The 17098-nt window shown below is 40.2% G+C and overlaps 1 protein-coding gene across 3 annotated transcripts in view; it reads right to left on the bottom strand.

Moving 5' to 3' along the window:
• Nucleotides 1–16047, bottom strand: part of LYPD6B (LY6/PLAUR domain containing 6B) — a 188397-nt gene extending 172350 nt beyond the window's left edge. For 2 of the 3 annotated variants that reach the window (XM_030915975.1, XM_030915976.1), the window contains exon 1: nt 15927–16047. The gene's annotated coding sequence lies outside the window, so the exon portion shown is untranslated. The remainder of the gene's footprint in view (nt 1–15926) is intronic. The other variant, XM_030915977.1, reaches the window with a different exon arrangement.
• Nucleotides 16048–17098: the final 1051 nt, after the last annotated feature.

The raw sequence follows: 17098 nt of genomic DNA, 5'->3' as shown, positions 1-17098 counted from the left end.
TGCCCAGGCTGGTCTTGAATTTCTAATCTCAAGTGATCCTCCCGCCTGGGCTTACTCAGGTTACAAGTGTGAGCCACTGCACTGGTCAAAATTAAAACCTTTCGTGTTTCATGTTTCAAACGATACTACTAAGAGAATGAAAAGAGAGCTTACAGAATGCAATAAAATATTTGCAAATCTTATATCCAATGAGGGTCTACTATCCAGAATATGTAAAAACAAGATTATAACTTTAGAATAAAAAAAAAAAACCTTAAAATGGTAAAGTATTTAAACAGATATTTCTCCAAAGATATACAAATGGCCAATAAGCATATCAAAAAATTCCCAACTCATTAGTTATTAGGAAAATGCAAATTAAAACCACAAAGAAATACTACTTCACACCTACCAGAATGACTATAGCAAAGAGATTGACCAAAAAAATCGTCAGCAAGAATATGGAAAAATTGGAACCCTCACACATTGCTTGTGGGAATGTAAAATGGCACAGCTGCTTTAGAAACAGTTTGGCAACTTCTGAAAGGTTAAACATAGAGTTACCATATGATCCAACAAGTATACTCCTAATTGTATACGCAAGAGAACTGAAAACATTCCACACAAACACTTATACATGAATGTTGGCAGAAGCATTATTTGTAATAGTCAAAAGTGAAAACAACCCAAACGTCCATCAACTGATGAATGGATAAACAAAATGTGGTGTATTCGTACAACGGAATATTATTCAGCCATCAAAAGGAATGAAGTATTGGCTTATGTTATAACCTTGAAACCATTATGAACCTCAAACCTCAAAAACATATGACAAGTGAAAGAAATCAGACACAAGAGACCACATATTGTAAGATTCTATTTATATGCAATGTCCAGAGTAGGCAAAGGCAAATCCACCGACACAGACAGTGGATTAGTGGTCGCCAGGGAATGGAGGGAGGTGGGAACAGGAAGCAATTGTTAATGGGTATGAGATTTCTTTTTGGAGTGATAAAACCCTCCTGGAATTAGATAGTGATGATGGTTGCACAACTCTTTAAATATATCAGAAACCACTGAACGATATACTTTAAAGAGGTAAATTTTATGGTATGTGTATTATATCTCAATTAAATAATAATAGTGAGATATTTTCAAATACTACTGGTGAAAATGTTCACTGATAGAACTTCTTGGAAGAGAGGTTTGAAAATGGGTATTATATTTGACCCAATAGTTCAAATTTAAGAATTTAACCTCAGTAAATAATTAGGAATGTTACAACTTTAGCTGTAAACATGTTCTCTGCAATGTTGTTTATAGTATCAAAATATTGGAAATATCCTAAAGGTACAATTAAGACTTTGTTATTTACGGTACATTCATTCAACAGAATACAATTCAGCCATTAAAATTATGTTTATGATATACTGTTAACAAGACAAGGGAGTATAAAAACACAATGTGAAGTATGATCCTATTTTTGTTTAACTATGTACCTATCTTACCTCCATATATATGTATGTATATATGTATGAAAGGTATCTATCACACCCCCATATTATAAAAATCATAAAACTATTCTGTCCAACACCATAGCTGGTAGCCATATATGAATATTTAAATATAAATTAATTAGAATTCATCAGAATTAAAAAATTCAACTCCTTAATTGCACTTTCCACATGTCAAGTGCTAAATAACCACCCAAGAACAGTGGCTACCGTATTGGGTGGCAGACAGCATTTCCATCATGGCAGAAGCCTCCATTGAAACAAGCCAATAGAGAAGAATGAACACCAAATGGGCTTATGGGGGCTTTTCATTTTCTTCTTTTTATGTTTATTTTCCCCTTTTTCTTTAATAAACATAAATGTTTAGAATAAAATAACACTGTTATTATTTTCTTAAAGAGTCAAGGTAAACTAAAACAGGGAAGAAGGGGACTCAAAAAACACTCACAGGATAGTCACCCACTTGGTGTGCTGCAAATTGAGCAAGTCCCTTCCATCTGGACAGCAGTAGGGTTGGTGTTCATCATCTCCTTTGCCCAGGCAACACCTCTGCACCCACCGAGCTGTGGGTGGTGGGGTATAGGGAGCAGCCCCAGACAAGACCACAGACTCCCACTGTCCTTACTTGAAGTTCAGCAATTTTCCACAAATAAATATCTTCTCAGATTGTTGCACATCTTTGATAGATTACCAGAGTGATAAAATGGCTGCTTCTGTTCCTTTTGTCCAGATTTATAGTAGCTTTCTGGGAGAGAGAACTTGCCGACCTCCTCATTTGGCCATAAGCCAGAAGTTCTGACTCCTAACATAGAATTAGAAAATAATGATCCTGGACGGGCGCATGGTTCACACCTGTAATCCCAGCACTTTGGGAGGCTGAGGCGGACAGATCACAAGAGGCTGAGGCAGGAGAATTGCTTAAACCCAGAAGGAGGAGGTTGTAGTGAGCCAAGACTGCCCCACTGCACTTCAGCCTGGGCAACAGAGTGAGACTCCATCTCAAAAATAAATAATAATAATAATATATAGCCCTTTACTCAATTATGTCATTTCTAGAAACTTGTTCTACTAAAATAATCATGGGTGTGCTCAGAGATTCAGCTATGAGAATGTATATGACAGGTGTTTGTAACAGCAAAAAGCAGAATTCTAGCTGAAAGTATAGCAACAGCTATACCTTCATGATTAAATATAAAATACATTAAAAATAATGTTGTTGGCCAGGCTCAGTGGCTCACGCCTGTAACCCCAGCACTTCGGGAGGCCGAGGCAGGTGGATCACGAGGTCAGGAGATCGAGACCATACTGGCTAACACGGTGAAATTCCAGCTCTACTAAAAGATAGAAAAAATTAGCCGGGTGTGGTGGCGGGCGCCTGTAGTCCCAGCTACTCGGGAGGCTGAGGCAGGAGAATGGCATGAACCCAGGAGGCGGAGCTTGCAGTGAGCAGAGATCGCACCATGACACTCCAGCCTGGGCGCCAGAGCGAGACTCTGTCTCAAAGAAAAACGGTTGTTCAGGGATATTTAATGACATAGAAAATGTTGATAAATGTTATGTTTTAAACATGAGTTGTAAGGTGAAAGGTATTTCATTTTTGTTATATGTATACATATATACATATACATTTAGAATAAATTAGAATGATTAAGATTAAAATGTAAACAGTGACTATTTCTATGTGGTAGGAAAATATCTGGATGGAGTGGGAACATGTTATTTTAGACATCTTTTATAATGAATATATATCATCTTTGTAATAAGAAAAAAGTTATTGTTTTTAAAAACGTGAAATCATATTAAGACAGGAAATCTCTGAACTTATAACTTGAAATAAAATTATCACTACAACTAGCTCTGGACTTCCTGGGTGCCAAGGCAAAAAGAGAAATATAAAACAGAGGCATCTCCTGTTTGATCTACTGGCTCTTCCCAGGAGACAAACTACCATCCTGGCACCAAATTCTAGGAGAAATGTATAACGCACACTTCTCAGTAACACTAATGCCACCTCTACGGTGCTGGCACAGCAGGGGGTTACTTGCGGCCCTCATCTTTGTTCTAACTTTCCTGTAGTTGCCTAAAAACTGTGGTTTCCACACCTTATTAAAAGACAAATAAAACACACTGTGCCTATTTTTCAGTAATGTACTTCATTCTCTGTTTTTTACCCTAGTGAAATAGTCCTAAAATGCAGGAGATGTTTTCAACACACCAATGATGTAATATCTGGCTTCTGTGCAATATTTTGATGGTGACATGGTTTCACAATGAGCAAGAACGCTCAGAGAACTGTGTCCAGGGTGAAACGGATCATGAAGAGCAGTAGGTGCAGCATACTTTGAGAATTACATTTCTTAGTAATACAGCTGGTTAAGGGCCCCCGAGAAGAGAAGGTGGACAAAACTAGGTCAGTAACTATGGGTGATTGCTCCAAAACTTGATGGAAGTCACAAAAAGGCAGGTCTTAAATCTACCAGCCTTGAACTGACCCCTTGCAAGCTGAACCTCACCATGACAAGAAACAGAATCCAGAGCAACACACAAACTACATTTGTCAGAGTCACAGCCCCTGAAGACTCTGATTTGGGGGGCAAGGGGAATGTGGGGAGTTGAGTCTAGTACCTTCTGTGGATTTTGTCTATCCTCTGCTATAGAAACAATTCAAATTAGATTTCCCCTTTGTATCTAACCTACAGTTTCTCTTAGTTACTGTGAATCCAAGTCACTCCTAGAGACAGCCAAGGTGTTGGGAGACTGCTAACATAGCTTTTTCCTCCCTCTGAATCTTCCCCATCCCCAAATACCTTCCACTCCATACATATCTGATGCTTACCTTCAAGGCCCCAATCAAGTCTTTCCTGACCACGTCTGATCTTTCTTTCATCTGTGACCTCTAAGAGCACTTACCCACAACATAACTAACTTTTTGACACTCACTTAGCATATCATGTGTCCCCAAACAAGCCATAAGCTCTGAAATCCTGGCCATGTTACCTAGCACCGGCTCTAGTATCTAGTGTGTAAAACTGGCCAGGGTAGTGAAGAAGCTGGAAACACTGCTGGAGAAATCAGCTTTACACCAGACACAAGAACGCTCTGAGGTACTAAGGAACCTGTTTTGAAACCTTCAAAAGCTTGTCCACTGGAAGATGGACTGAGCAAGCGTTTTTCATACTGTAAGAAGCAACACATGGGCGATCATGTAATCAATTTAGAGGTACAAGACTTATTGTAAGAGTAACTACTGTTTCATAAAGTGCTTGCCGCATGTATGAGAGCATGTATGTGTGTGTATGCACGTGCATGCACGCATGCTCATATACTGAGTCATGCAAACTAATTTCTTTCAAAACAGTTTGCAAGGTAGTGAGTTACATAAACAGATTAAAGATGGGTAAATTTCAATGATGAGAGAGTCATTGAAAGTTAAATGAGGAGAACTCTTAAGTTTTCTCCCCATTCTATGAGACTATCAGCTTAGATCACAGGCACTGTGTACCACACTGAAGGCACAATTAGGAGAGAACTGATTCTATAGGGTGGACGTATACAGGCTGAGATTTCATTTGGCCATTTATATTGGAATAGCACCTCTGTGAAAGGCAAGATTGAAAGTGATACTTAGACCAAGAGTTTTGAATGCAGATGAACATCAGACTCACCTGGGGAGCTTATAAATAATATCCATACCTAATCCTGACGTATATCAATTGAAACACTGGGGCCCAAAATTTCTTTCCTTTTCAAGCTTCCCAAGTAAGGGTGGAGAACCATTGATTTATATGTACCAAATGTGTAAATTATATTTGAAAAAGCATAAGGGGAAGGGAAACAACACCAGTATTTACAAGATCACCAAAAGAAAGAGTTTGAAAACATGAAATCAGGGCTTTTGATTTTTGCTCAGGATGTAGAGAACTGAAAAGAACATTATTACCATGCTTGCAAAAAATAAAAAGCCAGGTAAAGCACAAGATCATAATCTTCTCAAATCCATGAGAAAACTCAGGCAAAGGAGAACAAACTAGCCCAAAATCTAGAGAGGCATTTGCAGGAAGAGACAAGACATGAGCACTTGAGGCAGATGTACCTGGACACTGACTAACAAGCATCAGGTCGCAAATAACAATGGACTACCACTGAGAGAGTTGAAAGAGCATGGAGACAGACCACTCTGAGGCCCAGTACCACAGGAAGACCAAAAAATGGGAATGGCAAAGGCCTTTGGCAAGCCAGCTCCAATCCTAAACACAAGGTATCACTAGAGGAATTTGAAGTCTGGGGGTACACTGAGAATAACCAGAGGAATGAGAACCGTCAAACCCAGTTCATCTTCTGACTAGATTGATCAATCTTCACACTAAAGGCCTGGTAAAAAGAGAATGGCATGTCCATTCTCATGCATAAAGCCTATCTCCATATCTAATGTCCTATGTAAGATATCTAGTTATCAACAACAAAAAAAAATTATAGGGCATGAGAAAAGCAAGAAAAGATCATACTACAAAGAGACACTGCAATGAATAGAACCAGACCTAGATACTGAAGCTATCAGACAAAGAATTTTAAATAAACAAATTAATTATAAAAGTCCTTAGTAGAAAGGGTAGACAACCTGAAAGATTAAATGGAAAAAGTCATCAGAGAGAAAAACTGCAGGAAAGAATCAAATGGAAATATTTGAAAGGCTAAACACAGTAACAAAGAATGCTTTCAACAGGCATTCTTCAGTGGACTTGATACAGCAAAGGAAAAAATCATTGAACTTGAAAATAGATCAGTAGAAATTACCCAAACTAAAATAAAAAGAGAAAAAAACATGAATAAAACAAGCAAAAAAGAATGGAGTGCCCAAGAGCTGTGGGACAGTATCATAAATTCAAACCTAGGTGTAACTGAAATTTCAGGAGAAAAGAAAGAAAATAGGCAGAAGAAATATTTGAAAAAATAATTGCTGAGAATTACATGTACACACACACACACACACACACACACACACACACGCACACAACTTCTAGGCATATCATATTCAAAGAGCTGAAAACCAAAGACGAAAATAAAATCTTAAAAGCAGCAAAAGAAAAATGAAACATCAAATAAAAAGGAAGAAAGATAGGAATTACAGAAGACTTCTTGTCAGAGGCATACAAGAAGAGAATGAAGCAACATTTTTAAAGTCCTGAAATTTTTTTTTTAATGTCAACCCATTGCTTCTCAGCCTTTTAGTATAAAAATTGTCAAGTATAGGCCGGGCGCGGTGGCTCAAGCCTGTAATCCCAGCACTTTGGGAGGCCGAGACGGGCGGATCACAAGGTCAGGAGATCGAGACCATCCTGGCTAACACGGTAAAACCCCGTCTCTACTAAAAAATACAAAAAACTAGCCGGGCGAGGTGGCTGGCGCCTGTAGTCCCAGCTACTCGGGAGGCTGAGGCAGGAGAATGGCGTAAACCCGGGAGGCGGAGCTTGCAGTGAGCTGAGATCCGGCCACTGCACTCCAGCCCCGGCGACAGAGCGAGACTCCCTCTCAAAAAAAAAAAAAAAAAAAAAAAAAAAAAAAAAAAATTGTCAAGTATAAAAATTGTCAACCCAGAATTTTATAGCCAGTGAAATACCTCCCAAAAATGCAAGAAAAATAGACATCAAAGACAAACAAAAACTTAGAATTCATTGCCCGGAGACCGACACTACAAAAAATGTTAAATTAAGTTATCCAGGCAAAAGAACTACGTTGCCAGACCGAAACTTGGATCTACACAAAGAAATGAATGATGGAAATGATATAAATGAAAATCAAACAAAATTCTTCTTTCTCTTAATTTTAATTGCTATGAAAGATAATTGAATATCTAAAGCAGGAGTAAGCAAACTATAACCTACAAGCCAAACCTAGCCCCTGGTCTGTTTTAGCATAACCAATGAGCTAAGAATGTTTTTTGAAATACATTTTTAAAGAATTGTTTAAGAATAAAAGTTTATGCAACAGAGACCATCTATGGCCTCAAATCCTAAAATAATTACTTTCTGGCTCTTTTACAGAAAAAGTTTGTTGACCCTATAAAGCAAAAAATTTATAGCTGATATAAAAAATGATAATAACAATAGCACAAAAAATAAAAGAGAACTGTGAATATACTGCTGTAAGACTACAAATGAAACAGTATAATATTCCTTGAAAGCAGACTCTGATTAATTAAAGATACATATTATTAACTCTAGAGCAATCACTAAAAAAATTTAAAGAGGCATAGACAAGAAGTCCATAGTGGAGATAAGGAAAATATAAAAAAATGCGCAAGATCAGGAAGTCGAGGCTACAGTAAGCCAAGATTGCACCACTGCACTCTGGCCTGGGTGACAGAGTGGGACCCTGTCTCAAAACAAACAAACAAACAAAAAACAAACAACAACAACAACAAAAACTCAAGAAACAAGAAAAAGAAGAACAGATAGAACAAACAGAAAACAACTAGCAAGATGGTCAATTATAATTAAGCCATATCAATAGCACAGTTAAGGGTGAATGGTCTAACATACCAGTTAATGGACAGATATTGTCAGATTAGTTAAAAAGTAAGACTCAAGTATATGTTGCCACAAGAAAGCAACCTTAAGTATACAGGTTACTTTATAACCTAAATATAAGTTAAAAATAAAAGAACAGAAAAAGATATACAATGCAAACGTTAATCAAAAAAAGCTGGAGTATCTATATTATTAACACCCAAAGTAGACTCCAGAACAAGGAATATTAACAGAAATACAGAGGGATATTACATAATAAGAAAGGGATAAAGATGTTCTCCAAGAGGACATCACAACATGCACTTAATAACAAAGAGTCAAAATACATGAATTAAGAAGTGATATGACTAAAAAGAAAAATAGAAACATCCACAATTGTAACTGGAAACACTAACATTCCTATCTTGGTTATAGAGAAAACAAGTAGAAAATTAATAAGAACACAGAAGACCTGAACAACCCTATCAAGCAACTTGACTTAATTGATATTTCTGCAACTTCCCACCCATCAATAGCAGAATACACATATTTTCAAGTGTGCATTGAAACTCACCAAGATAAACCACATTCTGGGTCATAAAACAAACATGAACAAATTTAAAAGAACAGAAATCATGCAAGTCATATTCTAGGATAATAAAAGATTTAAACTAACAGAAAAACTTCTAGAAAACCCCCAAATCTCTTAAAATTAAATGATATACTTTAAAATAACATATGGGTCAATAAGTAGTCTCAAAAGAAATGTTAAAATATTTAAACTATTTAAAATAATTAGTTTAAAATTTATTTTATTTATTTAGTTTCATTTTGTTTATTTAATTTATTTAGTTTAAAATATGTAAACTAAATGAAAATTAAAATATACATTTCAAAATTGTATAATGCAGCTAAAGCATTAGAGGGAAATGTATAGCATTAAATACTTCTATTAAAACAAAAATCAGTAATACAAGCTCATCCCTTAAAAAATAGAAGAGTACATTAAACCCAAGCAAAGAGAAGGAAGGCAATAATAAGAGCAGAAATCAATGAAATTGAAAACAGAAAAATAATAAACAAAATTAAACCAAAATCTGGGTCTTTGAAGAGATCAATAAAATTGATAAGTCTCTAGACAGACTGAGCAAGAAAAAGACTGAAGACATAAATTAATACTGTCTAGAATAAAAGAGGGAGTATTATTACTGACCATTCAGATATTACTGACCATAAATGGCTAATAAAAGAACACCACAAAAAATTCTATATCAATGAATTTGACAACTTAGGTGAAGTGGACTGAATCTTTGAAAGATACAAACTAACAAAACTTATCAAGAAGAAATAGATAACCTGAATAGTCCTATATCTATTTATAAAATTAAATTTGTGCTAAAAACCTTCCAACAAAGAAAACTCTAGGACCAAATGGTTTCACTAGAGAATTCTACACAACACTGAAGGAATAAATAATACCAATCCTACATAGTCCCCTCCAAAAATACATTACAATCAAGTGGAATTTATCCAGAGAATGTATGGCTGGTTCAACATTTGAAAATCAATCAGTGCAATTCACCATATTAAATATTAAGAAAAGTCATATGATTCTGTCAGTTGATGGTAAAAAAAAGAATTCAATAAAATTCAAAATCCACTCATAATTTAAAAAAACACTGTCACTAGGGGAGTGGGGGGAGGGATAGCATTAGGAGATAGACCTAATGTAAATGATGAGTTAATGGGTGCAGCACACCAACATGGCACATGCATACATATGTAACAAATCTGCACGTTGTGCACATGTACCCTAGAACTTAAAGTATAATTTAAAAAAAAAAAAAAAAAAAAAAAAAAAAACCACTGTCAATAAACTAGGAATACAAGGGAAATTCCTTAACATCATATTGTATCTACAAGAAACTCAACTAACATCATACTTAACAGTGAAAGATTTATTGCTGACTGCTCTATGATAAGAAACAAAGCAAGGATGTTCTCTCTTATCACTGCCATGCAACATTGTACTGCAATTCTTAGCCAGTGTAATAAGTTGGAGGAAGAGAACGAGAGAGGGAGGAAAGAAAGACAAGGCATTTAGGTTAGAAAGGAAAAAATAAAACTGTCTCTATTTACAGATAATACGATTGTCTATGTAGAAAATTCCAAAGAATCTAAGAACAGATGAGTAACTTTAGCAAGGCCACAGGATACAATATCAACATACAAAAATCAATTGTATTTCTATATACCAGCAACAACAGCAATCCCCAAAATGAAATACTTAAGTATAAATCTAACAAAATATGTGCAAGATCTATATCCTGGAAACTAGAGTGCTGATGGAAGAAATCAAAGACTTAAATAAATGGATGATTATATCCTGCTCATGAACTACAGGACTCAATAATGTAAAGATGTCAATTCTTCCTAAATTAATCAGTAGATTCAATGCAATTCCATTCAAAAATCCCAGGAGAATTTTTTGTAGATATTGACAAATTAATTCTAGAATTCATATGGAAAGGCAAAAGAACTAAAAGAGTCATAGCAATTTTGGAAAGGAATAAAGTTGGAGGGTTTACATTATGTGCTTCCAAAATGTATTCTAAAGCCACAGTAATCAAGACACTGTGGTGTTGGCATGAAGTAAGCACACAGATCAATGGAACTGAATTGAGAGTCTAGTAATAAAACCGTTACATTTTAGCTAATTGATTAGTGACAAAATTCTAAGACAATTCAAGGGAAGAAAGGACAGTCATTTCAACACACAATGGTGCTGGAACATTTGGACTTCCACATAACAAAAAGAAAAGACCTTTGACTCATACTTTATCCCTTATACAAAAATTAAAGCAAAATGGATCATAGACTTAAGTGTAAAACATAAAACTGAAACATAAAACATGAAACTTCTAGAAGAAAATAGAAATGTTCAAGACTTTCTGGTTAGAGAATTCTTCAATTCAACAACAAAAGTTGGATGCATTAAAAAATTGATAAATTGGTTTATCAAAATTAAACCTTTTGCTCTGAGAAGACACTGTTAAGGGAATAAAAATGACAAGGCAGTCGTTGGGAGAAGTAATCTACAAATTACATTTCTGACACCAGACTTATATCTAGATTATTATACTGAACAACAAGAAAACTCAATAAAAACAGGTAGTTAAAATTACCTCTGCATAACACTTCAACATTTTAAAATTTTATTTGCATTTCTGTTTTTTCCAGGCAGTAATGGGTCCAAACATAACCTCTCATCAATTTGTATCTGTAGCACATTATTTAACTTTGGAATTGGATTTTTGATCTGTTAACTTTTGGTGTACTTTATATTGACCCAAAAAAAAGTTAGTTTTCTTTGAATTCAGGACATAAATTCAAAATCTCCTGGAGGAGGCATAGGCAGGCGGATCACGAGATCAGGAGATCGAGAATATCCTGGTTAACACGGTGAAACCCTATCTCTACTAAAAATACAAAAAGTAGCTGGGCGTGTTGGCCGGCGTCTGTAATCCCAGCTACTTTGGAGGCTGAGGCAGAATGGCGTGAACCCAGGAGGTGGAGCTTGCAGTGAGCCAAGATCGCGCCACTGCACTCCAGCCTGGGTGACAGAGTGAGACTCTGTCTCAAAATAAATAAATAAATAATAAAAATAAATAAATAAATAACGAACCCTTAGCATGAATCACCACATCTGTAATCACCATCTTTTCTCCTTTCCGTGCTACCAAAACTAAACAATTCTGGAACATAATGATGAAAGAAATGACCCTTATTTTCCCTTTACTCATATTTCTTCATTTATTTCTCATGACCTGGTACCATGTTTTTGTAAGTCATTATAAATCATATTTAGGAACATTGTGAGGTGTAACAACCAACCAAAGAAATTCTGCATAAAAGAAATCCTATAAAATTGAGTTATTGAATATGGAACTCTCTTTTTCCAAGTGAACACCTGTCCTTTTTGCCCAAAACCCTACCTGCTTAGACCATACTGCTCTGCTGGAAACAAGAGAGAATAAGCCATGATTTCCAGCACTATATCCAGTTTGTTTCTAATGACTGCACTCTTGTCTAGATCTATTTTATTTTTTATTACAATACTTCTCACTGCCTGACTTATTAGACAAAACATAAATAAATGTCTCCTTCCAGTAGACTGTAAGCTCCAATCTCCAGCACCTAGAACAGTGTCTGGCACACAATAGATGCTCAGTAAATATTTGTGAAATGAATGACTGCCCAAGGCATTTCTCTCTACCTCATTCCCTCACATTCTTCCAGTGATCCTGGCCAGCCCATGGCAGTATTGTTGCTGAAAATAGGAAGATATGCTGCCCTCCACTTCTGCTTTCTTCCAGGATTACTGACCATGTCTTTTTGCCAATTTCTTTGCTAACTAGATATTGAGGACAGAGGATCATGAAAAGCGGCATCCCTGGTTGCCCAATCTAATTCCAAAAGTCCAGCACCAATGTCCACCAATGTCTACTGTATAAAGCAGAAACAAAGTGCAGCACCCACTTCATGTTTCAGATGAAAATAGGATAAATGATTTCAAAGCAGTTCATGGTAGAGGCTGGTTTCCTACTAAATGCAACTATCAAAGCTATCACTCATTGGACTTAGCATCAGGAGAATTGTTTTCTAGTCCAGGATCTACCATTAATTGCATCTTCACCAAGTCCCAGCCTGTTAGTTTGAAGACAGTTAACAATACTGAAACAAAGACATGATTTAGAGCAAGTAAGTGTTCTCGAGAGAGGGACGGGGAGTTACCAGGGAAGGTAGGCAGTGGGTAGCCCAGAAAAATCATCTGTGAGGCTTTTCAAACTACAAAGGGTTTGAAACTCCTCCACCCCAATCCACCCCTTGAGAATTACCACCATAAAGTGAGCCACTGCTGCTATTACTATTGAGAGTATGGAAAACTCAGAAAAGCTTTTCCAGGTTTCAAGTGTAAGCTCGCAGAGGAATAGGACCAAGATTTACTATGCTTCTTAGTAACATCCACAGAATCTAATACAGGGTAATCCTGTCTTTACTTACTTTTCCAACCTCAGCTCCTTTCCTCCCCTCAGCCACACCCTAGGCGTCTCCCACGGTATTGGACTTCTGATTACCAATCTATGCCAGACCTTGCATCACCTGTCTCCACCTCTGAGAGACACAGTTGGTTGCCTACATAACAGCCCAACAGGCAGTCTCACTTTCCTCCTTGCTAACAAAATTCTGATTGTGTTCAGACATGGGGCATGGATGCTCAGAGTAGGTGAGCCCCTACTACAGCTCCAGAAAATAGCTTGAGCAAAACAATCATAGGCCCCTCTTCTCCTTTGCCAATCACTGGTTTCAGGGTAAGCATGAGACCACTTTGGCCAGTGACACAGGGTACTGCGGGGAAAATTTGTTCTTTGTTATCTATGGAAAGACTAAGCAGCAATCTCTGACCTTCTTTTTTCTGCTTTGGATGTTGTCATGTAAAGGCATGATGGAGCTCTAGTCACCCTGGAAAACCAAGATAATTTTCTAGAAGCCACCCAAGAGCTGTGGCCACTTTGAACGACCTACCTTCAGATGTTCTAAGCAAGACAGTAGAGTAACCTAAATAATGTTACAACAAAAAGTGTCCCTCCAGAATCCTACCACATGGCCTAGAAAATCTCTCAACTTTTTCTCCTAGACCTGTCCTTCTCATCTTCAATTCAAAGCTCAGCTACAGTTTCTTCGGGGAGTCTTCACTATGTCCCCAAACAGATGAGTCCTAGACGATGTTATCTACATATCTGTCTTTCCAACTAGACTGTGAGCTTCTCAAAAGCAAGCATTTTCACCCTTGGCAGAGGCCCTGGCATATGTTGAGCATTTATTAAATGTCGAATGAATGAATAAACAAAAAACAATGAATGAAAGGATAGACACACAGAATGCCTTCCATGCATTAGATAAAGACTTGACTGACGGAATATGGCCCCCAGGGTGTCTACATTCTACTGCAGACTACCTTTAGATGCTGGTGAGCAAAGACAGAGATAGTACAATGAGCATGTCCTATTTTGACAGACTTCTCATTGGGAATTGCGCCCCCTACCGACATCCCTTGCAGCTGAGGTGCGCCAGTCTATCAATCACAGTGGGTCATGTGCCCATTCCTGTTGTGGAAACCTCTTCCTGTCTGCTGAGATGGCTTGGCTCTGCTTTGGTCCAGTATGTCAATAAGATTGTTATAAGGAGCCGTGCAGTGGCTCATGCCTGTAATCCCAGCACTTTGGGAGGCCAACACGGGCAGATCACTTGAGGTCAGGAGTTCGAGACCAGTCTGGCCAACATGGTGAAACCCCATCTCTACTAAAAATACAAAAATTAGCCCAGCGTGGTGGCCCACGCCTGTAATTTCAGTTACTTGGGAGGCTGAAGCAGGATAATCGCTTGGACCTGAGAGGTAGAGGTTGCATGCAGTGAGCAGAGATCATGCCACTGCACTCCAGCCTGGGTGACAAAGTAAGACTCCGTCTCAAAAGAAAAAAAGAGAGAGACTGCTATATGGATAGAGAAGATGGGATTCTCTCTCTCCCTCTCTGTCTCTGTCTCTCTCTCTGAAGGAGCACATAAGCCTGAAGGTGCAAGTCCTATTTATCGTCCATACTAAGAACCAGTCAACACAGAGAGAAAAACAGCTAAGATATACACAAGAGAGAACTAGCCCTGGAACCTTATATGAGCCTCTGGAACTAGCTATAGCTTTAAGCCAAAATCCTCGACCTTTTCATTTATGTTACCCCATCAATTTCTACATAGTATAAGGCAATTTTCAAGTGACCAAAACCCAACCCAAAGAAAACAATTCTGACAAATACGACAGGTAATGATGAGGGCAGTCTGACAACACCCCCTCCATCTGCAGGGCCTGTGCACTGGCAGCCCTAATCTTGACCTCTGGGGATGGTATCAGCAAGTAAGGCATCCTGGAGGAAGCCTCACCATGAACAAGCCAGGGTGGGAAAGAATGCCCCCACCCCACAACACACACATCACCACATCAACACAAAGGGGGAAAAAATCAAGCAGTATGCTATGTACTCCATGAACATCATATAACCTAAGACTGTTGTAATGATTATAATATTAATAATACCTATTTTACTTTAAGGGAACTGAGGCTCAGAGCAGTTAAGTAACTTGCTCAAGGTCATATAGCTAGTTACTGGAATTTAAATAGCATTCTAGACTTTTCCCACTTTCCCACTCCTGATCCCCTGGCTTTGGGAGGTGGACAGTACCCCTCCACCCACCAGCTCCCCGCAAACGCCACAGGGCATACAGACCTGAAGCCTGACAACACAAGCCCCCTGGAGTCAGAGCAGCCTCCAGACCCAGCTTTTGAGAAGCCCCAGGTAACTAACCAATGTGTAAGGTCGTTTATTCAACAACAAAAGTAAAGAGCCGGGGCAGGGGAAGCTGCGGCACCCGCGCTGGCCCCGAGTGAAGCGCCCAGAGGAAAACACTGGAGCTCGCTCGCTCGCTCTTGGCCCCACGATCGGCCTTGAACCCCAGCCCCAGCTCCGCGCTCTCTCCAGCAGTTTGGCCCCCAGTCTCTCCTCTCCCCTCGGCTCTGCCGAAGTCACTGGCCCCACAAGGCTCTGGACGATTACAGACCCACACCGCTCCAGCCTTGCCCCGGCCCCCTGCTCCCGCCCCGTCCAGATGCTGGCAGCTGCTCGCCCCGAGGCAGCGACGAGACCCCGACGCCGCCACTGCGCCGCGGCCCCGCGAGCTCCTGGCTGCCCCGGCGCGCCGGGCAGGGGCGCAGCGCATCTCCCGCCGCAGTCGCGTGGCCCCGCACTCGCTCCGGCGCGGGGTGAGCCGTCCGGAACCCACCACCGCCCCCGCCTGCTGCACTGGCCCCGCTCACCTCGCCGCCCGAGCCCGCCGGGCCTCTCGGCTCCCTCGCCCGGCTCTCGGTACCGGCTCCCAGCGCGCCCGCCTGGGGCCGGCGTTGGCTGCGGCCGCGCGGGGCGGGGCGCGGCTCCTCCCCGCCCTGAGCCACCTGGGGCGCGGGAGGGGGCCGGGCCGGGACAGGTGAGCCCCGCCCGCGAGGGAGCAGTCCCGGGCCCGGCTCCGCTGGGAAACCGCAGGGCTCTGCCACGAGGTTGGAGGGAGGCCCGGACGGGCGGCCGTGTGGTAGGGGCCAGCGCTTGGGAGGCGGCGAGGAGCCTGTTCCCACCCAGCCAGCCCAGCTCAGGAAGTGAAAGAAACACGGGATTCGGACCCCACCCAGCTTAAAGAGGGAGGGTCCAACCCCTTTCTTCCTAGAATGTAGAAACGAAGATTGCAGACCCTCAGGAGTGAAAATGATTGGGCCAAAGGGTGCAGGTGAGTTAGTTCAGGATTGGAAGAACTCTGAAAGACTTTTTTTGACCATTCCATCCAACCCCGTCCCCACCTTGCCCACCCCTCAAGTGGCAAGGCCTAATCTTGGCTTCCGTGATGGTGTCAGCAAGTAAGGCATCCTGGAGGAAGCCTAACCATGAACAAGTCAGGGTGGGACTTTAAATAATGACATTAGTATTTAATGTCCCCCCTTTAAATAATGACATTAAGCTATAAATAAGATAATTTCATATAGTGACGTCCTCCCCACCCCCGGACGGGAAGCCCCAGGAGGGGCAGGAACCTTACCTGTCCACTACTGAATTACCGGAGCTTTGAAAACTCAGGGCACTTAATACCTGATGAGCAGACTAGGTGGCGCCCAGTCTTTTGCGTCCAGCCTTAGGCTGGTCCCCCCGGCCCAGAGCTGCTCCAGCGTCATTCCAAGCTTACTAGGGAGAATCCAGAAGCAGGCTGTCAGCTTCCAGGCCACCTGTCCTCTCTCTACTGCTTACTGCCCACCCACTGCCAGCCAGGCAGCTGGGTTGTGGGAGGTCTACACTCCCAGGGCACCTTATGGTGGTCAAGCAAATCTTTAACTTCTGAAGATGCCACAGACAGGAGAACTCTGAAATAACACTGTCCAGCCAGGCTTGCACTGTGGAAACACAGCTCAAAGTATGGGCCACTGACTCAAGATCCCACGGCTGGTAG

The sequence above is a fragment of the Rhinopithecus roxellana genome, chromosome 14, assembly GCF_007565055.1.
Source record: "Rhinopithecus roxellana isolate Shanxi Qingling chromosome 14, ASM756505v1, whole genome shotgun sequence".
NCBI classification, from domain to species: Eukaryota; Metazoa; Chordata; class Mammalia; order Primates; family Cercopithecidae; genus Rhinopithecus; species Rhinopithecus roxellana.
This window is presented reverse-complemented; position numbering and strand designations above follow the sequence as displayed.